The sequence below is a fragment of the Callorhinus ursinus genome, unplaced genomic scaffold (assembly GCF_003265705.2).
Source record: "Callorhinus ursinus isolate GAN/ISIS: 27379988/994484 unplaced genomic scaffold, GSC_fseal_2.0 scaffold13, whole genome shotgun sequence".
Taxonomy (NCBI): domain Eukaryota; kingdom Metazoa; phylum Chordata; class Mammalia; order Carnivora; family Otariidae; genus Callorhinus; species Callorhinus ursinus.
The window spans coordinates 38098845-38122822 of NW_027397075.1; the positions used below are offsets into that span (position 1 = coordinate 38098845).

Here is a 23978-nt window from a genome sequence, read left to right on the forward strand (position 1 = left end):
CACAGCAAGGAAACAATCAACAAAACTAAAAGGCAACCTATGGAATGGGAGAAGATATTTGCAAATGACATCTCTGATAAAGGATTAGTATACAAAATATAAAGAACTTATCAAACTCAACACCCAAAACCCAAACAATCCAATTAAAAAATTGGTAGAAGACATAAATAGACATTTTCCCAAAGAAGACATCCAAATGGCTAACAGATGCATGAAAAGGTGCTCAACATCACTCATCATCAAGGAAAGACAAATCAAAGCCACAATGAGATACCACCTCACACCAGTCAGAAAGGCTAAAATTAACACAGGAAACAACAGGTGTTGGCAAGGATGCCAAGAAAGGGGAACCCTCTTATACTATTGGTGGGAATGCAAACTGGTGCAGCTACTCTGGAAGATAGTATGGAGGTTCCTCAAAAAGTTAAAAATAGAACTACCCTATGATCCAACAATTGCACTACTAGGTATTTACCCAAAGGGTACAAAAATACAGATTCAAAGGGGTACATGCACCTGATGTTTATAGCAGCATTATCAATAATAGCCAAACTATGGAAAAAGCCCAAGTGTCCATTTGTCCATTGACTGATGAATGGATAAAGAAGATGTGATTTATATATATATATAAATTTATATGTATATTTATATGTATAATAGAATATATATATGGAATATATATATAATGGAATATATATGGAATATATGGAATATTATTCAGCCATAAAAAAGAATGAAATTTTGCCACTTGCAACAACATGGATGGAGCTAGAGTGTATAATGCTAAGTGAAACAAGTCAGTCAGAGAAAGAAAAATACCATATGATTTTACTCATATGTAGAATTTATGAAACAAAACAGATGAACATGTGGGATGGGAAAACAAAGAGAGAGGAGAGAGGGGGAGGCAAAGCATAAGAGACTCTTAACAATAGAGAACAAATTGAGGGGTGATGGAGGGAGGGAGCTGGGGGATGGGTGTTAAGGAGCCTAGATGGGTGATGGGTATTAAGGAGGGCACTTGCTATGAGGAGCACTGGGTATTGTATGTAAGTGATGAATCACTAAATTCTACTCCTGAAATCAATATTACACTATATGTTAACTAATTAGAATTTAAATGAAAATTTGGAAGAAAAAAAGCTTTGTGTCTAATATTATGTCTATTTACTGTGAATAACATTTTTCCTTCTTCATTTAGTCTAGACCAGAAAAATATTTACCTGGAAGGAGAAACTATTCAACTTATATTTAGTCCATCTTCTGTAAGGTTAAGAAAATAACAACAATAAAAATAATATTAGCTAGGGCGCCTGGGTGGCTCAGTTGGTTAAGCGACTGCCTTCGGCTCAGGTCATGATCCTGGAGTCCCGGGATCGAGTCCCACATCGGGCTCCCTGCTGGGCGGGGAGTCTGCTTCTCCCTCTGACCCTCTTCCCTCTCATGCTCTCTATCTCTCATTCTCTCTCTCTAATAAATAAATAAAATCTTTAAAAAAATAATAATAATAATATTAGCTAATATTTATTGGACACTTGTTAGGTATCAGCATTTGTGCCAAGACTTACATTACTGACTTCTCACAGAAACCTTTTTGAAATCATAAGCCTACAATTTTCCATGTGGTCTTAATTAAATTTATCAGAGAACACAAATATTAATAATATGAACTTTGTCATATTGAAAAACTAGAAAATAAAACTTTAAAATTAAAATTATACTGCATTGAACTAGCTATGATATCTTGCCATATAAATAAGGGTAAAAGATATATGACTGATACTTTGAAAACCTAAGAATATAAACATTAGCCAGTTTAGAGGTGAAAGTCCTTTCTTACAAAATTATACGTATCCTGATTATCATAAAACTGAGTAGTCTGCTCACATGAAATTCTTTTGAGAATGTTAGTTATTATATAACTTTAATTATGAGACCCTAAACACATATGTTTAATTTCTAAAAGAAAATCATATTTACTCATGGTACTGAGCTTTATTTACCCTCCCAACTACGATTTCTCTGATCTTATTATAACTAACTTTAAAAAGTATAAAATCTGGTCAAATTCTTTTGGAGTTTGGCAAAACCATCGGTTTTCCTTTGTAGGTCAATTAAGTTCTAAGTAAAAATAAATGGTGCTTATGGCAGAAATACTCTCAAAACACAATGAAGAATCTTGAACTTCATTTCAACATAACTTTTGTTAAATCCTGTATGTAACTGTATTGGTTAAAGTGTGTTTGTTAGAAACAGGCTGGAGAGGGAAAGCTGTGGCGTGTCATGAAACAACTTTCTTTCCAAGCCTTCACTGATATTACAGAACCAGAGAAAACCAGTTAGAAAGAGATAACTCAGGAAAAAAACAGAACAGCTAACTTTTAAAATGGACCTATTGGAAGAAAAAGAAAAACATTTCAGAATATTTCAGATTTATATTCTCAGCAAGATTCAACATGATAGTGTTTCTGTATGCAGTCCAGAGATGGGAATGAGCTGAAATGAGGATTAAAAGAGAAAGTATTTTTCTAAAACATGCTATTTAATGTAGAGAAGTTGAATCACTGTATTGAACACCTGAAACTAATGTAATATTGTTTGTCAACTATACTCAAAGTATTTTTAAGTGTGTTAAGACAATACCAAAGACAGTGAATAATGGATTGCTGTGTCAAAAATTAAAGTGATAAATTATTCTCAAGAAATTATCCCACAATCCAGAAACAAAAGGAATTTTTGAAAAGTATGACAAGATATAATGAAATGGAAGTCAGAGAACTCTATAGGACCTTAGGAGTCATCTAATTCAAGGAGTGGGGTTGGGGCAAATGTACCAGAGATCAAGGATGTGGAACTTATTTTTATTGACAAAATGACCTATCTATGGTCATTCCAAGACTATCTGAATTTTATTCAAATGTATTGATTTAGAACTGTTTCATCTTCTATTCAAATAAAGTTTCAAGATAAGCTTTAGTATTTACATACCTAATGAGATTCTTTGCCTTCTTACATTCAGTCTTGAGACTAAAAGACAGTAGTTCTTCAAATGCATTTTTATCCATTATTCCTGTGATAACTATTGATATTTCCCATTTCTTTGGGTTTAACTGGACATTTTATTTGTTGTTTTTAAAGTAGTATCCTGTTAATGAAAATATCCAAAAACTCTAAATGATATTTATTTTGTTTGTTTATTTATTTAAAAGATTTTATTTATTTATTTGAAAGAGAGACAGAGAGAGCACAAGCAGGAGGACTTTTCCAAGTACCTTCCATGTCTTCATTCAGTTAAACTTTACAATAACTATATAATGTAGACCCTACTATTATTCCATTTTAAAGAAGAGGAAACCAGGTCCCAAAGTTTTAAGTAATTTCTTAGTAGGATTAGGATGTGATTTAAATCCAAGTAGTCTAGCTGTAAAATCCATACAACCACCATTCTATGTGCCGTGGAGAAATTCTAGAAAATTTATTTTGACCAATTAATTTTAACTGTGAAGAATTTTAATTGCCCATAGTGTAGTATCTACTGAAATTTTTACTAGTTGACTTTTCAGTTGTCTGATTAGTTTGGTTGTATATTGGAAAGTAATCATATAAACTTGACCAATTTTGATACTCTATTGAAGAAGAGCATACTTACTAAGTTTAATTTGAAGGTTGGTAATCTGAAAATAAATTGATGGTCAATATAATTTTATACTGTCCAAGTTTTCTATGATATTCAATAGATGTTGATGAAATTTATTACAGAATTTGGAGTCATGATATAGATGATTGCACTAAGTGAGGCCTGTTTCACACAAAACTTAGTTTATAGGTTTGTAACTCTATCTAGTAAATATAGCAATAGCTAATTCTAGAATCGAATGTTGAACCTGGATGGGGCAAATTCAACATCTACATAGGTTACTTTGGAGTTCTATCCCCTCAAGGTAGTAGAATTTAGATTCTCTGTTCTCTCCCTCTTTGTCTCTCTCTCTTTTTTCTTTATCCATCTGGCCTATAGTATGGATACTACAATATGGTAGTGATAAGATTAACTGAATCTCACTCTCAACCCAAAGATAGAGAGTTGAGGGGGGCTAGGAAGCCAGAGAAAATGAGATGAAATCGAGCAACTTCAATTAGTTTTGAAGGGATAGAATGTAAGTGTATTGGGGAAAGTGTCAAGGTATGAAATTGGAATAAGAAGGTAGATATATTATTATTGTTTTTTTTTATCCAGACATATATTATAAAGGCAATGAAGAACTACTGAAAAATCTTGATCAGGTAACTTAATATGAATGTTACAGTAGAAAGAATCCTGGAAAGAGTGTGGTGTGAGCGTTGAGCTAGGAGTAGTGGAGAGAGGACTGGTTATAGATTAATGATGTCATTGGACTAGAAGAAGCTAATAAATAAGGCATTTAGTAATAAGAACATGAATTAAGGCAATCATATCAGAAGGAAAAAGTTGGAGCATATCTGGGAAAAAGATACACAAATACATAATTATTTTTATCAGAATCTATATACATTGTTCCTTTTATTTTTAAAGAAATTTGCTAATGTGTCATGCAAACTTTATCCTCTTTCTTTATTATATTCCCAGAATCTTCACTCATCTCTGTCATTCTCAATGCATTCTTTTTTCACATCCTTCGTTTCTAAATCTTCCCAGAAAGTTACAAACTTTAACCATCATGATGTCAGGAAAACTATACTGTATATATCAGCTGGAGTTCTTTGTTGCTAAGTATAGAAACCATCTCTGAGGAGACGGTGAGGAATCAAGACTCTGGGTTTAAAATAAGGAAAGAGGGTCAAAGTCCTATGGCTAATTAGCAGGCTTTTAAACTAAGCAATGAAATGTATTGTAAGGCCAGTGGGAGATCACAAAATCTATAGGAAAGCTAAGGAAAACTTGGAAACCAAAGCAAATCTTTGAGGGCTAAAAGCTAGGAAATATAGAAAATTCTGGTTAGAACATTAAGGCATCAGCAATGTTGAATGAATGAAAATTCATTTTTTTCAGAATGAAAAAGGTCCAACTCTGTCACTTTGTTCAAGATCAAATTACAAGGTAAGCATCTAAATGGCACAATTTTTGTGAAATGCCTGTTGTTAAGGGTAAAATTCTAAAAATCCCAGCATCTAGAACACAGTGCACAGAGTGAAATCCTCTCCAAGTACTTGTTCAATGTTCAAAAGATGCTCAACCTTTGTTAGGCACAGTAAAGCTGATTACTGTCCAGTCATATTATATCCAAGGGGAAAAAGGTTAATTCTCTAAAAGCGAATCTCTTGTTAGAAATAGAACAAGGTATCAGGCATCCAAAAATAATAAATATTCGTCATATCTAAAAAATGCTAGGACATCTGGGTGGCTCAGTCAGCTAAGTGTCCAACCTTTGATTTTGGCCAGATCATGATCTCAGGGTTGTGGAATCGAGCTCCAAGTTGCCCCAAGTTGGGCTCTGCACTCAGGTGGAGTCGACTTGTCCCATTCTCACACCCTCTACTCCTCCTCCATGCTGCCCCATGCTCACACACGTACTCTCTCAAATGAATAAATAAATAAAACCTTAAAAAAAATTCTGAGGTGCCTGGTGGTTCAGTCGGTTAAGCATCAGACTCTTGGTTTCAGCTCAGGCATTAATCTCAGGGTCATGAGATCCAGTGCCACCTGGGGCTCTATGCTCAGTGCAGAGTCTGCTTGAGATTCTCTCCCTCTCCCTCCCCTTCTACCCTACCTCCTAATCACACGTGCTCTCTCTCTCCCTCTCTAAAATAAATAAAATCTTTTTAAAATGCTAAGAATTCAGTAGTTTTCATTATATTCAGAGTACTCGGGAAATTCTGTAACTAATGCTAGGGAATCCAGTAGCATTAAATTAATTAATTAATTAAGTGATTAAAAAATAAAATACAATAAAATAAACTGCTGAAATCAAATTACCTTTTAACAATAAAATTGGTATGTTCATCCATTATTTCTCCACCCAATTTCTCTATTTCCTTATTTGTTGATTTTTCCCTATTTTGTGCAAAGTTAATGTGGTTTCTAAGATACTACTTATATGTCCTGCTTTTTATTCTTTATTGCACCGTTCATATACTCCTTTTAGTCCCTATTCCTCTTTGGAAAGCAAGAAGAGATTATTTTCTAATCTGATGATAATATTCCTCGTGTCATTCTTTCTTTATTTCCTTGCTTCACTCTGGAATTCATCTCCTCTCCACCAGTCTAACCTAGCCTGGATTTATTAACCTTCAGGGTATGGTGTAATACCAAACACTTCCCCAACTGAGTCATGTAAGTAAGGGTAGCTTCTACTATTAAAGTCCAACAATTTGCTCTTTTGAAACCTTTGCCTTTTGCTAGATCCACATAAAATGGAAAGAAATAGAATACTGTGAAGAGTAAAATTCACTTTTCACAAAAATAAAAAGGCATTATATTATTTAAATGTATTATTTGTGTGGTGTTGGTATAATAGCCGTAATATTTATCCAGAGCCCTGCAATGACTGATTATTATAATGTTATCTCTAACTCATTGAAAAGCAACATAAAAGGAAATAAGAAAACTCATAAAAATATTCATAGTTCAGGATTTTGTCAGGAAAACCTCCCAGTGAATAATGCTTAGATGCAGATATTACAGGATGAACTTCTGGCTATAAAGAAACAGGGCAGAGTGAAAGGGACACATTTCTAGTTTAATGGTGGAAGTGTCTCCCAAGCAGTGCCCTTGAATGATGTGGAGAATCCATTACTTCCAGTAAACAGGAATGATCAAGCGTCTTATTTCAGAGTGGCGGAAAAGTAAAATGTGTAGCAACATTGGAATTTTGACATACTTGAGACACATTTAATGGCTTGTCTTACTGCAGTATAGCAAAGCCATGGAGGGCTAGATGAACTTGGCTTAAATTCCTGCTCTGCTATTTATTAACTGCATGGCCCTGGGTAAATGTTCACCTTCTAATCCTCAATCTCTAACATGTATGTAACAATGTGTTCTTTTCAGAGTTGCTGAAGGAATTAATCAGACAATATGTGTAAAGCTCTTTAAAAGTTACTGAGACATCAGGAATTCTTTTTTTTTTTTTTTAAAAGATTTTATTTATTTATTTGAGAGACAGAGAGAATGAGGGAGAAAGCACATGAGATGGGGGGAGGGTCAGAGGGAGAAGCAGACTCCCCGCCGAGCAGGGAGCCCGATGCGGGACTCGATCCAGGGACTCCAGGATCATGACCTGAGCCGAAGGCAGTCGCCCAACCAACTGAGCCACCCAGGCGCCCGAGACATCAGGAATTCTTAATATGTGAACTGAGTATTTGTTTCCAGAATACTATCCAGAGGGACACCTAAGGGACAATGTGATTGAACACTAAAGGCTTTGAAGGACCTGCTAAATGAGAAGATAAAACTTGCAGTAGGTGCAACACTGAAATAAAGTACATCAACATGAGTAATAGTATTTTTTTTTTATCAGAGTGTAATTTCCTTAGAATTTTCAGAGAATATATCAACTGTATGAGTCTCTCCTGACTCGGGAGAAAGGGAAGTGGTAAAATTCTCCATTTTTTGTTCTTAAGTTGATTCTATGAAGATAATTATACACTAAGGTTTTAAAAATAGAGCAAGTGTAGCATTTCCCCAGATTAAACAAAGAGGAAAGGCCATAAAAATAGTAATGAAATGGTATTTCTCTGCCTTTGTCTCTCAGCCACAAATGCAGGGGCTCCAGATTCTCTCAATTCGTGCTTGGAAGCATCCGAGTTTGTCACATTTGTGTTTCACTATTAGCACAGACACCACAAAGCTTTTTCTTCCTCTACTCCTTGGTTTCTGTTGTCTCTGAGTGTTTACATTCTCTCCTGCATCTTCTCCTTTCCAGGTATTGTGCCTGGTCCGTAAGTCAACCTGTTCCAAAAGCAATCCTGAGTGGAGAAATTTCCCTTATTCCATAGCTACGAAAGCTACACGCTTTTCCATAGGATGCAAAGAAATGTTTCTTGGCCCCTCAATTTCTTAAATATATCACATATTTTTATCATCTCTTCTTTTAGGGCTCTGGCACAAGTCTCTGGGGACAAGAGTAAAATAAAAGGACAAGCTCAGCAGCACATCTCTAGCTTTATGCAGAATTACCTTTCCATTATGACACTGACCCTCTGACTTGGGACCGACTCACCCTTCTCTGAGAATGAGTTCTGCTTCTGATGGTCCCTTAATCACCTATGCAAATAGACTCCTTTGGGTATTTCCAAACCAGTCTTACAGACAACCCAAGTATGGGATTCTTGGGATCCTATTGGGAACCCAGGAGATAGGCTCCACAAACTAAGATTTTTTGCTTCACAGGAATGGGAAAATTATCTATAGAATGCCCTAATGCTAGCATAGGATGTCTACTGTGTCTTTCCCAACCACTGCACAATTTCAGTTTTCATCTTGCTTGACCTCATTGTTGTATACCTGACCCCATCTCATTGAAATTTTGTTTTCCCTAGTCTTTGTCAAAGTCATTCTCTCTTGTTTTCTTTCTGCTTCGTTCCTCAGTTGAGGGTGATGATTTCCATGTTTCTACTTCTTATCTTGACCATTTTTATAACAAGGAGAATATTTATTACTATACATCTGGCTGCCTATTGTAGATGTAAACCTGGGTCCTCCAAAGCATCACAATCTGATGTTCAAAACCAACTTCTATTTCCTTCTTCATTCAATTCTGTATTATGTTTTTGTATTAATATCATCATCCATATACTTCTCTGTTTAAGGACCTCAGACAACTTCACCTTCTCTCTCTCTCACTCCCAGCATCAAATTCTCAACATCAGTTATTACACTATGCTGATTATATTTCCAAAGTGCCTCTGAAATACATTCTTCTTGTGAATTCTACTGTTGTAGCCCTAGTTTGGTTACTGATCATGTCTTAATCAACAATAAGACTTTTTGTTCAGTATCTTCTCATTTGCAGATATCCTTCACAGTAACCCCAAAGTTATCTTTCTAAAAATGCATCATTTGTGTCCCTCTATTGGTTAAAAACCATTACAAATTTCCATTGCCAATGGCCATTTGCAATCTGTTTTCAACCAATCTTTCCACAGTCATATCATTCCAATTTCTTACATTCTTGTCAAACAGTCCATTCATCATTTCCTGAACATACTATTCACTTGTATACCTTTCTACCTTTCTTTGTGCTGGCAACTCTCCTGGAATGTCTCCTTCCCCTTTTCTACTACACATCCTTCAAGTTTCTATTCAAATTCCACCTTCTTTACAAAGTCTTCTTCCATTGTGCCTCACAAATCCCATGTTTTCAAAGATCTATGCTACTTGTTGCACCAATTCAGGCTTACATATTTTTATTTCATTATCTTTATCTAGAATATAACAGCATCTTATTATTAATGCCTGGCACATCCAGAAGAGGAGAAGGGGAAAAAAGCAAGAGAGCAAAAGCAGACTAAACAGAAGACTGAGGGTTTTGTAATAAAAGTATATGCTCAATATTTTTGTCAATTGATTAAAAATATTAGTTTCCTCAAAATTAAAGCTTAGCTAGGATTTTATATAAATCTTGCCCATTAAAAAGACCTGGATTTAAATATTAAATTCCAGTTTAAAAAATAAAATATGAATTTTCTATGGATAGTAGGATTGCCATAAGTTAGATGTAAAGCCTCTGATTTTACTCAATAATGGAACTGTTTATGCCTAGATGAAGTAATTATAATTTTTTTGGTTATAAGTAACTGAAACTGACTCTGGTTAGTTAGTAAGCAAAAGGGAACTGCATTATTAGTAACCGGTTTTCTTACTGAACACAAAGACAGGCTATAGCTACCACAAGCACAGAAACGGGAATGAACCCAGTCAGGAGTCTCCCTGCAACTTTCACCTTTGCTCAGCTCTGTGAAACTGCTTCATTGTTCTCCCTCTTTTCATCTGGCCTACTCCCCTTCCTCTTTCCCTCCCTCCTTCCTTGTTTTCCCCCCCTCAACTTTTCCTGTTTCTAAGTCTGCGTGACAGAAAACACCATTGCCAACAGAGCCCAAGGTTGAAGTTTAGGAATTCAGTCATTCAGTAAGTAACTTCTCTCTTTTTCCTACAGTCTCATATTCTTTTTGACCCAACTTGGGTCAAGTGGCTACCTACAATCTAACAAACTATGGCCAGGAAGCAGGAGCTTACTGTAGAAACAGCATAGCTCCCATGCTGTAGTGGAGAAGGGAGAGGCAATTCTTAAAACAAACAAACAAAAACCAAACCAAACCAAAAACAAAACGGAGAGAGAGAGAGAGAGAGAATGAAAAATTGCTAGAAAAAGCAGGACAGTTTCTAATCAGCCATGCAAGTAAGTGCTCTATTCACCAAGTTAAAACCAAAAAGGAACAAAGCTAGAGCTACAAATAAGTAGCAAAATGAGCTGCTTCATATTTTTTCTCTTCCTTTCCCTAACTATGATTTAGTTGAAATGACTTGTTGGCATGATTAGCAATATGAAATAGACGATGACCAAAGAGACAGGATATCTTAAATTTGGCCAATCAGTACCTAAATAAGCAAAAGTTGATAGTTACAGCAGAATTTACTAAACGGCATGCTTTGAAGCACTAGTCCCATGAAATGTCCCAGGGCAAAATTGTTCCATGGTCAATTACGTTTTAAAAAATCAGTTTACTACAGCCCTCTCCTGGAGAAACACAATACATATTTATGTTCCAAGGGCTTTAGAGAAATAATTCTCTATCAACACCAGGAAATTGTTCACATTCTAAACTTATTCCTTTCTAATGATTTTTGAACTTACTGTTTTTCTAGCTACCACTTTATGTTATCTTTATAACTATTTCTGTTGAGCCACAAGTCCTTTTATGCTCTTCAGTCTCTGGATATTCCCCAAACTTAGGATGGGTAGGAGGTTTGGGTTCACTAGGCAATTTCCAACAGGTTTAATGTGTTCACTCAGGGGCAAGGTCAGTGTCATCATGTCTAATCAACTTGTTGTCAGACTCTTTAATAAATCCTACCTTATTTAAAGTTCTGCGTACTTTCTGATCTTTGTCTTATTTCTGAGCAACTAAGATTTTGGAGAAGTGTGATGTAATTTAACAAAAGAATATTAAACTAGTTTTCAGGTTTAAGGGTTAAAAATGTATCTTGATAGATTTGTTTGTAAGAATGCTAAGTTTACTTCTGTTTTGGACAAAGATTTTATTGTCCAAACTTTGAAACTTTATTAAATCTTTATTATGTTGATTTCTTCTAATGAACAGAAAGAAATTCATGGCATAAATTATTTTTTTTAAAGATTTTATTTATTTATTTGACAGAGAGAGAGAGAGAGAGAGAGCACAAGTAGGCAGAGAGGCAGGCAGAGGGAGAGGGAGAAGCAGGGTCCCCATCAAGCAGGTATCCTGATGTGGGGCTCGATCCCAGAACCCTGGGATCATGACCTGAGCCGAAGGCAGCTGCTTAACCAACTGAGCCACCCAGGCGCCCCCATAAATTATTTTTTATAGGGCAAGTCAGGGGCAAAAGAATCATTTGCTACCTTTTGCTTTCTCATTAAACTCCCAATTCTGATGGGAATTTCCAAGTCTATACCTTCCCTAAAAAGCTTTATTTTTAATAACTTTTTGAATAGTTAACATGGAAGGTGATCTCTGTTAAAGAATTAGGCATAAGGTGTATTTCAACATATACTAAATCATTGTGTTATAAAGCATGCTGACACAAAGCCTCTAGTGTCATAGGAAACTAAGAATTAATGTATTTTGCATAAAAAGGAAAACGGAATTTAGCCAAGACAGCTGTAGTTGCGAGACAGTTTTATGGTTAAGTTGGGTAGCTTCTCCTTTACTGGTGTTTAGGTCTAAAATGTTACTTGTGAGTCAACAAGTATAAAGAAGGATCTTAGTGACCCTGAGAATACTCCTTGTCAGGTGTTGTCTAATGTGTCATTAATAAAATGGAATCATGGGACCATCCCACAAGGTAATTATGTCATCATGAGAAAGTTAAAGGGAAATATCTGAAGATTAAAGATTGGAAAATACCAAATGCTTCCATTGTGATGGAAAAATCCGTGTAGCTGAAAAATAAATAAAGGATATATCCAAACAGGAGTTATAAATAAGTCATCAGCACAGGTATAAATCATGCCCATATAGATATTGTAAGACAAAGAAATCCATGTAAGAATGCAGGGAAGTTTCTCTTTTCTTTTTTTAAGATTTTATTTATTTATTTGAGAGAGACAGAGAGAGAGCATGAGCTAAGAGGGAGAAGCAGACTCCCTGCTGAGCAGGGAGCCAGACCCAGGGCTCCATCCCAGAACCCTGGGATCATGCCCTGAGCTGAAGGCAGACGCTTAACTGACTGAGCCACCCAGGTGCCCCCAGGGAAGTATTTCTAAATATGAATATATTTGCAATCAATAAAGAAAAAAGACTTTTGCTCTAATCGATATATGTGGCTCTGCAATAAAAAAGTATAAAATTAATTGCAAAAAAGTGTTTTACAATAGATATTAGGGTTCCTATGGAGTCCTGTGATGTCCTAACACATTCAGAAATAATGCTGTAATGGTTAGGTTTTATCTATTTCCTCTATTTATTTTATGACAACTTTGATCCAGCTTTATTCTTTTTGAAACTGAAAATCCTTTGGCTTAACTTCAGGAATTAATTTAAACTTCATCTACATCTGAATCCAGCAACTTTTTATATTCAAATTCTTTATAATCTGTGTGTTAGAGGGTAAGGGAATGAATGAGAAAACAATTTACTTTTATTTATATATTCAAATATAAACATATTTTTGGGGGTCTCTACCTTACTCTCTACCAGTCAATATTCTTGACCCTATGGAAATAGAGATGAACAAGAGGGGCAAGTTCCCTTTTCTCACAGAGCTCACTTTCCACTGAGGAAACCAAGCAGTTAAACATGTAAACCAGCACCAAATTTAAGCAAGATGATGAACTAAGAAAGAAACAAATAAGAGATGTAATACATGCAATCTCTGTAAGAGGTGATGTTTGAATTGAGGCACAGCTCCAGCCATGTGAAAAATCCTGCATAAAAGGGTACTATTTATAGGGAACAGCAAATGCTAAGACCTCAAGAAGCAAAAGAATTTGAGTCTATTTTAGGAAGAGAAGAGAGACCAGGGTAACTAGTACCAAGAGCAAAAAGGAAAGAGGTATGAAATGAGCCTTCGAGGAAAGCAGAGACAGGTTTTTGTAAGGAGTTTGCATTTTATTGGAAATGCAATGGTAAACTATTGAACTTCCTGGTTAGACTCAGTGGTTAACATCACAAGACTAAATCATAAATATTTCAAGATGTCAGATAACATGTAAAAAGATTATGAATCATTTCGTGGAAGATTTTTTCATCATGAAGTCTAACATTTATCTTCCATACTCTATGTCATTGCTAAAGAGATGAGGAGATCTTAGTTATGAAGTTAAGTATGGCTATTATTTTAAAGGATATAATTTGGAAAGTTAGTAGTTTACATTTTGAAATGATTAATTTTATAGATCATGAATAAGGAGCAATCTACACGGAGGAAGTGGTTGTGGGATAAGGAGGTAAAAAGGTTTAAGAAGCTAATTCATTTTTATTATGTTGAGATGAGCTGAAGAAGGCTTTCTGAAACAGGGGTTATGAAATAGGGGTTAATATTATTCATTATTTTATACCTGCTTCAAAATGCAGATGTTAATTTTAATAAATTTGGCAACTATAGAAAGGTACAAAGAAGAAAATAATAATAACCCATAATAACATTACTTTCTAGTCTTTCTTAATTACTGTAATATATATTTGACAAAATTGAAATTTTATAGGATATGAAATTTTACAACCTAATTATTTTCATGTAACATTATATTTTTGGTAATTTTTCATGTCAATTAATATTCTTTGACATCATTTTAATATTTATATAATAATTATTCTTGTGGTTCTACAATGATTTGTTTATTTACCTGTTTTGATTCATTTTTTCTTCTTTAACCTAGAAGGGGGTTATGAGAAATTGTTGCTCATAGCACTTTTTTATTTTAAAATTTGTCCCACTATGTTAGAAGACACAGGACCAAATCCTTGGCAAGCAGAAATATAGGAATTCTTGGTGATGGGACACTTTTCTTTTAGTTCTGTTACTAAGCATCACAGTGACAAATAACACAACCTCAACAATGACAACAAAAATTACTAAGGGCCCAAATATTAGAGTGTATTTTATATGGATATGTCAGAAAAATATTTTTTCTGAGGTGTTCTCCCCCTTACTTCATATCTGGTGTGGCTTTAGAAGTTATGCTTAGCGTGGGATGAAGTGGGCAATACACATTCATTGATTCTGAATTCAAAGTATAATTCCCAACCACCAAGAGGATTCTTATATTTCTGCTTGCCAAGGATTGGTCCTATGCATTCTAATGTAAAGAGATACATTTTTTTTTTCTTAGAAAGAGAGAGAGCATTAGAGGGAGACAGGGGGTGCAGGGAAGAAAGGGGCAAAGGGAGAGGGAAAGAAAGAATCTCAAGCAGGTTCCACACTCAGCTTGAGCCTGATGCAGAACTCAATCTCAAGACCTGAGATCACGATCTGAGTTGAAACCAAGAGTCAGACACTTAATTGACTGAGCCACCCAGATGCCTGGTAATGGGACACATTTTAACATAACTGTCATGAGGGGCACCTGGATGGCTCAGTCGGTTAGGTGTCTGACTCTTGGGTTCAGCTCAGGTCATGATCTCAGGGTTGTGAGATGGAGCCCTGCACTGGGCTTCACACTCAGTGTGGAGTCTGCTTGAGATTCTTTCTCCCTCTCCCTCTGCCCTTCCCACTCGTGCTCACTCTCACTCTCTCTAAAATAAATAAATAAGTCTTTAAAAAAAACCTGTCATGAGTAAGAAGATCTTTCTGGAGGCCAAGATTGACACTACAGTTTTATTAGAGATACCTGGCTTCAGTCTAAAGGTCAAATGCCATTTATATATTTTTAAAAATTATGTATCATCTACTGTTTGCTAAGAAAGGTGATCTCTGCCTGGAAGGAGCCTTTGTTCTAGTGAAGAGACAAATATCAATCAAGTAATCAAATAATTGCAAAGTGTCTTAGAAAAGACAAGCATTATTATGAGAAAGCCTAACAAGGGACCTGTCTTAGCCTGGGGAGGGTCAGCAAAGTCTTCCTTAAGGAGTGGCATCTGAGCTGAGATCTTAAAGAGAAACAGAGGTTAACTAGGTACAGAGGAAAATCTTCCAGATAGGAGGAAAAATAAATTAAAGACTCATTGCTTAAATAATAAGTGTTATGAATCCTGGGAGGAAAGTGTTTTAACTAGCTCAAACTACTGCTTAGGTTTTCACTAGAGTCTAGTCAGTTTATTAGTCATATTTTATGCATTTACATTAAATGGCAATATAATCTACTAAGCAACCATCACTGACTCTAAATGGTGAGATATAAATATTAAAAGAGAACAAGAAACAGCATTGGCTTTTCAGTGTTCTCTCACTTAAAGCATTTGAACCAGAAGCTCATTTAAAAGAATAAAGACCCAGGGAGCTTGGGTGGCTCAGTTGGTTAAGTATCTGATTCTAAATTTCTGCTCAGGGTCATGATCTCAGAGTCATGATATCAGGGTCGTGAGATCAAGTACTGTGTCAGGCTTCATACTTAGCGTGGTATCTGCTTGTCCCTCTGACTCCCCCTCTGCCCCTCTGTGTGCTCTTCTCTCTCTAAAATAAATGAATAGATCTTTTTAGATCATATGATCTTTAAAAAAAAGAACAAATACCCATGCTTTGTACCATATTACATATCATTAGAGTGTATAATAATAATTGTGGGGAACTGGGAAGTAGAAACACAGAATCACTACTTTTAAGACGGTTTTTAGCTACAAAGACAGATTATTTAGCTTTTTGCTTACAGTTTATCAAATGAGTTAGAAAGAAAACAAAATGACAAGTCTTTGTCATGGGTAAGTAACATCTAGAAATATGCTCATGGTCATTGTCAACATGGAAAGTCCTTTAATATGCATTTTAACCAAAATATCCTAAATTGCCAGTTAATAGAAGTAGTAGTAGGATTAACAATAATAGTAGTGTTAATTGTAATAGTTACTATTTACTCTGAGTTTTCCATGAATTTACCAGGCTAGTGCTTTATTGCTAATACTTACAATTACTGTCCAAGACAGACACTGTGATTTCTGCTTTACAGAATATACAGTTTAAGTCCAGAGAGGTTAAGTGAGCCATTCAAGATCACATAGAAAACAATGGAGTGAAGTAAAACACAAAACTATAAAACTCTAGAAGATAATAGGAAAAAAACCTAGATGACCTTGGGTATGGTGATACCTTTTCAGATGCAATACCAAAGACATAATCCATGAAAGAAATATTTAATAAGCTGGACTTCATTAAAATTAAAAACTTCTGCTCTGCATTGGAAGATAAGCCACAGACTGGGAGAAAGTTTGCAAAAGACATCTGATAAAGAATTGTTATCCAAAATATGCAAAGAACTTTCAAAATTCAACAATAAGAAAACAACCCAATTAAAAAATGGGCCAAAGACTTTTGAACCGAAACCCCACCAAAGAAGACATATATAATATGTACAATATGCAAATTGTGTGTATATATACACATAAAAATATGTACAATATACTACATATATACACAAAAAAGCATTTGAAAAGATGGTCCACATCATGTCATCAGAACAACACAAATTAAAACAACAAGATACCAGTACACACTTATTAGAATGGTCAAAATCTATAACACTTTAACAATAGCACATGCTGGCAAGGATGTGAACCAATAGGAATTCTCATACATTGCTGGTGGGAATGCAAAAAGGTACAGCCACTTTTGAAGAAAGTTTGGCAGTTTCTTACAAAACCAAACTATACTTTTATTGAATGATCCAGCAATCTTATTCCTTGGAATTTATCCAAAGGAGCTGAAAACTTACGTCCATACAAAAACCTGCACATGTACATTTACAGCAACTTTATTCATACTTGCCAAAACTTGGAAGCAATTAAGATGTCCTTCAGTAGTACATCCAGACAGTGTAAGATTATTCAGTACTAAAAAGAAATGAGCTATCAAGCCATGGAAATTCATGAAGGAAACTTAATTGCATATTAGTAAGTGAGAGAAGCCAGTCTGAAAGGTTACACACTGTACCATTCCTACTGTATGATATTGTGAAAAAGACAAAACTATGAACACAGTAAAAAGATCAGTAGTTGTCAGGGGTAGCAGTGGGGAAATGAATAGTGGGGAGAGATGAATAGGCAGAGCACAGAGGATTTTTAGGATAGTGAAAATACACTGTATGTTATAATGATGGATATATGTTATTATATATTTTGTCCAAACCCATAGAATGTATAACACAAACAGTGAATCCTAAGATAAACTATAGACATTGAGTGATTATGATGTGTCAGTGTAGGTTCATCCTTGGTAGAAAAAAAAAGTAGCACTTTGGTGAATGATGTTGATAATGGGAGGGAGGCTATGCATTTGTCTGGGAAGGGGATCTATGGGAAACGTTTACTTTCAATTTTGTTATAAACCTAAAACTGTTTTAAAAAATTGTCTTAAAAAAGAAAACAAGTTTTCACTTTGAACAGGCTCAAAGTGCCAAGGAAGGTGAATGAAGAAAAACCCATACCTAAGCTGAGCGGCGCTGGGCGGGGTCGTGAGGCCGCAAGTCAGCCAGAGGCTCCCCGAGCCCGCGCAGCTGCCCCCGGCCGGTCCCCTGGTCAGCGTCTGCATCTGGGTCCGGAGCCCTCCCCCAGTGGGCACGATGTGGAGGAAGCAGTGACCCCGAGAGTCCGGAGCGCGGGCGCGGGGTCCTGCTGCCATGTCCCACCAACCACTTAGCTGCCTGACTGAAAAGGGGGACAGCCCCAACAAAACCACAGGAAATGGAACCCCCAACCTGGCTCACCCAAACCTGGACACATTCACTCCAGAGGAACTGCTGCAGCAGATGAAGGAGCTCTTGATTGAGAACCATCAGCTCAAAGAAGCCATGAAGCTAATCAGGCGATGAAAGGGCGATTTGAAGAGCTTTCAGCCTGGACAGAGAAACAGAAGGAAGAACGCCTTTTTTTGAGATACAGAGCAAAGAAGCCAAGGAGCGCCTCATGGCTTTGAGTCATGAAAATGAAAAATTGAAGGAAGAACTTGAAAAACTAAAAGGGAAAACAGAAAAGTCCCTTGAGTTCCAGGACCCCACTGGGGACCCCAAAGTCCCCAGGGCAGAAGCAGACCAGGAACTGGAACAGCTGAAGACCCAGGTGGCCTATCTCCAAGCTGAAAAGGCAGATCTGCTGGGGATTGTGTCAGAACTCCAGCTCAAGCTGAACTCAGGCGGCCCCTCTGAAGACTCCTTTGTTGAAATCAGGTTAGCTGAAGGAGAAGCCGATGTGGCGGTGAGAGAAATCAGGACGAGTCCTGGGCCCGCAAGAATTGATTCCATTGACAAGAACAAATCTACAGAAAGCTTCAGGAATTATTTGGAATTTGAGAAATTAACTGTGAGCCAGCTCCTTCTTTGTCTAAGGGAGGAAAGCCAGAAGGCAGAGAAACTTGAAACTGCACTCAAGGAAGCCAACGAAAGAGTTTCCTGTTTTGAAAAGAAAGCCAGTGATGGTTCTGAGGTCGAGACCCAGACGGAGGGTAGCACAGAAAAGGAGAAAGAAGAGGAGAAAGGCCCAGAAACTGTTGGAAGTGAAGTGGAGACGTTGAACCTTCAGGTGACAACTCTAAGGAGCTTCAAGAGGCTCATACAAAACTCAGTGAAGCTGAGCTGATGAAGAAGAGACTTCAGGAGAAATGTCAGGCTCTTGAAAGGAAAAATTCTGCAGCCCCATCAGAGCCGAATGAAAAGCAAGAGCTTGTTTATAACAACAAAAAGTTGGAGCTACAAGTGGAAAGCATGCGATCAGAAATCAAAATGGAGGAAGCTAAAACTGAAGAGGAAAAGTCCAAGTTAGCCACTCTCCAGTTGACACATAACAAGCTTCTTCAAGAATACAATAATTCATTGAAAACACTCGAGGAACTGAAAAGGAAAGAGTCAGAAAAAGTGGATAAGGTGGTAGTGCAAGAACTAAGTGAAAAGCTGGAACTGGCAGAGAAGGCCCTGGCTTCCAAGCAGCTTCAGATGGATGAGATGAAGCAGACCATCGCCAAGCAGGAGGAGGACCTGGAAACCATGACTGTTCTTCGGGCTCAGATGGAGGTTTACTGTTTGGACTTTCATGCTGAAAAAGCAGCAAAAGAGAAGATACATGAAGAAAAGGAGCAACTGGCCCTGCAGCTGGCAATCCTGCTGAAAGAGAATAATGCTTTTGAAGATGGAGGCAGGCAGTCCTTGATGGAGATGCAGAGCCATCATGGGGCGAGAACCAGTGACCCCGACCAGCAGGCCTACCTCGTTCAGAGAGGAGCTGAGGACAGAAACTGGTGGCAGCAGCAACAGCGGAATATTCCAATTCATTCCTGCCCCAAATGTGAAGTTCTGCCCGACATAGACACACTCCAGATCCATGTTATGGACTGCATCATTTAAGTGTTCACATCTCACTTCCCCCCAAACTGTTGGTAAATATCAGATTTTTTTCCTCCAAAAAAAAAAAAAAAAAACCCATACCTAAGTGATGACAAGCCCTCCTTTATTTTCCCCTCTAAACCTGTAAGCCTTCCTGCCTCTGTGCCATCTTTTCCTTCTTCCCATCCGGTTCCAAAGGAGAATGCAACCATTCCCCAAAAACTTACCTCTCACTTGTACCCTGGTCTGAGAACTCACATCTGCTTAAGGTCTTTTCTCCTTCAGTTAGTCCCTTTCCCTCCAGCTGTATCATTTCCATCAACAGGCAATTATGTTCTAGAATTCTTATCCTAAAGCAACAATAAAATCCTCCTGTTATGTACATTCTGTCTTAGATCCTCATTTCTCAGCCTTACTTGAGAATTTTCCTTTGTTGTCATTTTTTAAAAATAAGAGATATTACTTTCTCACCTTTCTCACTATTTCTCAATCTTTCCAGTATTTTTTTTAAAGAATTGTTTACTTAGCTGCATCCAATTCCTTTCTTCTCATTCACATCTCAGCCCACTTCTGCCTGGATTCCACCTCCAGAAGTCCACTGGCATTGCTTTTGTCAAGGGTACCAGAGACCAGATACTGATAAATTCAATGGATTTGGGGTTCACCTTAATCAGCCTCTCATCAGAGCTTGACACAGCTGATCACTCCTTCCTCCTTAGAAACTTATGTGCTCTTAATATTTTTTCCTTAACTCATTGGCTTTTACTTCTCAGTCTCTTTTGCTGATTCCTCCATTCTTACCAACCCCCTAGTAGACTTCTTCAGATTTTTCACTCTTCCTGATGTCTTCCCTTTCTGTACTCTCCCTAACTTATCTCATAGTTCACTTGGTGTAACTACTACAGATGTTTTGTCAACTCTAGTATCTATATTTCTAGTGCAGACATCACCACTAAGCTCTAAGCTCTAGAGTTGTCCATTCAACTTCTTCCCTGACATCTCAACTTACATATCTTAGCATTTCAAACTTAAAACATTCAAACCATGAAATAAAACGCGGTTCTCACAATCTACCCAGTTTCTCACACCAAAAACTCTAGGAGTCATACCTGGTTTCTTGCTATATCAAGTCAAAGAGCAAACCCTGTTGATTTTTTCTCTAAAGTATGTCTTCATCTCCTTTATTTTTAAGTAACCTCTAGGTTACTTATTTTAAGTAATCTCTAGGTACCTCTCTTCATCTCCTTTATTTTTAAGTAATCTCTACACCTAACATGGGGCTTGAATTTTTAACCCCAAGATTAGGAATCCCGTGCTCTACTGAATGAGCCAGCCAGGTGCCCTCTTCATCTCCTTTATTACAAATAATCAATTATAGTGACTTATTATGGTCTCCTTCAGTTACACTATACTTTTTACAAACATAATCTCACTCAGTCCTGCTAATAATCATGTAAGGTGGACTAGAGAGGAAATGGATTCATTTAAGGTAATTAATTTGACCAAGTTCACACAGTAAGTAGTACAGATGAAATGCCAAACTAGTGGTCACAAGTATGTGAACAAATGATCACTAACATTTTGATTACCTGCTATGTGTTACACATTTTCCATATTTACTTTAATCCTCATAACAAGAACATATAATTGTTATTATATTACAAATAAAACAGGAGATTTAAGCCAGTTGTCTCAACTTAGAGTTCTCTTTGCTTCCATTTTCAAATTCCTTTTAATTTCTTTCCATTCTTCTCAATACCACCAAAGACATTTTTTTATAAAAGCATGATTCCCATCATGTCTTTCTTCTGCATAAAATCCTTTAACAGTTCAGAATTGGTTACAGAATAATGTCCTTACCATGATATTGAGATGCTTTTATAACCTGGCCACTGTCTTCCTTTCCAGCTTCATTTCTTCCTACTTCTTACCATATACCCTGGATTCCAGCCATATCGACTGCTTTAGAGATCCAGTTTGAATAGGCTGCACTCTTTCTTTCCTCTTCTGCCTTGAAAGTTCATCCCACATACAGTAGACACTGTAGTTGCCTTGCTATCATCTGTTTTGTTTCTTTCAATAGCTACCCCCACTTTGTTTACATATCCAACTTCTCTGGTACTATGGTTTGAGCTCTCAGCTCTAGCCAATCATCATGATTTTACACTCTGGTTTCAGAGTTTCTGGTTCAGATGACCCAAGTAGAGACAGTAAGACATAAAGTGAGGTTTATGTGAAAAATATTTCCTGACTCTTCTCAGGGGATTCTGGAATTCTTCTCTTGCAATTGATGTGTAGTTAGTAAGCCATTTTAAGAACATGAAGGAAAATGGATCTTAAACTGAAGCTTGACATTCAGGAAGGCAGAGGAAAGAAAGGATTATGTCAGGTCTTCCCTTAATGACATCACTAAGCTGCTGAAACAAACCAACATTGAAGCTAACTTTACCTCTAGACTTTCCAGTTATGTGAATCTCTTTTATTCACAGATTTTTCTGCTACTTGCAACTGAGAGCAGCTAAATATTACACCACATTTTATCATATAAACAATTTCACTAACAACTGGCCTTCCTAATATCTTAGTTGAAGTATTTTTTTTTCTTGGTGTAAATTTCTTTTGTACACGTTTATCAAAGCCTGTATCACATTGCTTTAATGATTAGTTTGCTCCCCTAGGAGACTGAACACCTAAAAGGAAAGGCGTTCATGTTTTTTGCTGCTCTATGAGTTTGTTATCAGACTGAGTGTGCTCATAAACAGCCCACCATCTATCTTGAAAACACTTTTATTTAATGCAATTTCTCAAGCTCAGCACTATTGGTATTTTGGGACAGATACATCTTCATTGTAGAGGGCTGTCCTGTATAATGTATAATATTTAGCAGCATCCTTGGCCTCTACTCATTAGATGCTGGTAACATAACCCCTTCCCCCAATGTGTGACAATAAAATGTGTCTAGGAATTGATAAATATTCCCTTGGAAGTAAAATTGTCCAATTGAGAACTACTGACTTAATAGAGTGATCAAGAGTATGAATTTTTTTTTTAAGAGAGAGAGAGAGTGTGCACTGGAAGAAGGGGAAGAGGGAGAGAAAGAATCTTAAGCAGGCTCCATGCTGGGCTCCATCTCACAACCCTGAGATCATGACCTGAGCCAAAATCAAGAGTCAACACTTAACCAATTGAGCCACCCAGGCGCTCCAAGAGTACAAATTTTATTACAAATATTTTCTTGGGTTTTTAAGCTAATGGCAATTCATAGAAGTTAATTCTTACAAGATCATATTATATCCATCCTTGAATATACACAGAAAGAGCTAAAAATCTGAGAAAGGGCAAACTATAATGTTTTGTGAAAACTATTGTTTTGGTATGTAATAAAGGAGTGTGAAGGTAAACTCACATTTACTGGGTACAGGATATGATCTCACACACCAAACCTGCTTTTCTCATAAGCCAATCTCCCTCCAGAAACTTCTCATTCCAAAAGGATGGGTCACTTTCATCATTGAAAAAGGAAGGACCAAAAAGAGGAGAACATTTCTTGTAGGTAAAGAATATTATATTAGGTTCCTGTAACAGAGCTTCACACCAAACCTCTTTCATCACTTCCTTGTTTCTTACACATACCCAGCCTAATCCCTAAATGGTTTCTCTCCATGTAGAGTGAGATCTTTCAAATTGTTACTAATTATAAACTTCTTCAGAAGCAAGGTGTTTTCACTGAGGGTGAACGTGCAGGTACTTGAGCCCACACAACCTCCTTGGCCTCAGGGCAAGCACTTCTGCCTGAACCGCCTTCTCTAACAGACAGGATGATGAAAACGGAAGCTGTAGAACTGGGTGAGCCAAGCCAAAAACCTTGTTTGGATGATTAAGTGTTCTGTAATACATAAAGAATTCAGAGAAATGGTGCAAAGTGAATGCACCTCACCATGATCTGACAGAATAATCTATAGTCCCTATCTTTATGTCCAAACATACTTTTATTTATACCAATCACTACTTGAATACATCATTTTGGTAAATGTGAAAACTAATTACTGAAGGCAAAATCTGTAACTTACAATCATGAATTTTGACTTTACTTTTTCCCCATCTCTTCGGTTGAAGCAAACACAATGTTTGCCTTTGAATCTAAATGTAGTTTTAATATTAATTTTCATATATATTTACTTAAAAGTTTACAAGACTTCAGTTAGAAGTGTAACTTCAGTTAGAAGTCTTGATTCCAAGAACAAGGACATTAATGAAAGCCATAACAATTATATATGATATTAATAATTAAGGTCCCTGATATGATTAAGAATGACCATGATGTATGGTATGGTTCATTTCCTC

The 23978-nt window shown here is 36.6% G+C and overlaps 1 long non-coding RNA gene and 2 pseudogenes across 1 annotated transcript in view; 2 read left to right on the forward strand and 1 right to left on the reverse strand.

The window, feature by feature from the left end:
- The window catches only part of LOC141374014 (mitochondrial import inner membrane translocase subunit Tim9 pseudogene), a 781319-nt pseudogene that overhangs the window by 576231 nt on the left and 181110 nt on the right, over positions 1-23978 (forward strand).
- LOC141374013 (uncharacterized) overlaps positions 1-23978 on the reverse strand; it is a 102026-nt gene that overhangs the window by 76571 nt on the left and 1477 nt on the right. The window lies entirely within an intron of this gene.
- Positions 17895-19713, forward strand: LOC112828888 (optineurin pseudogene; annotated as a pseudogene).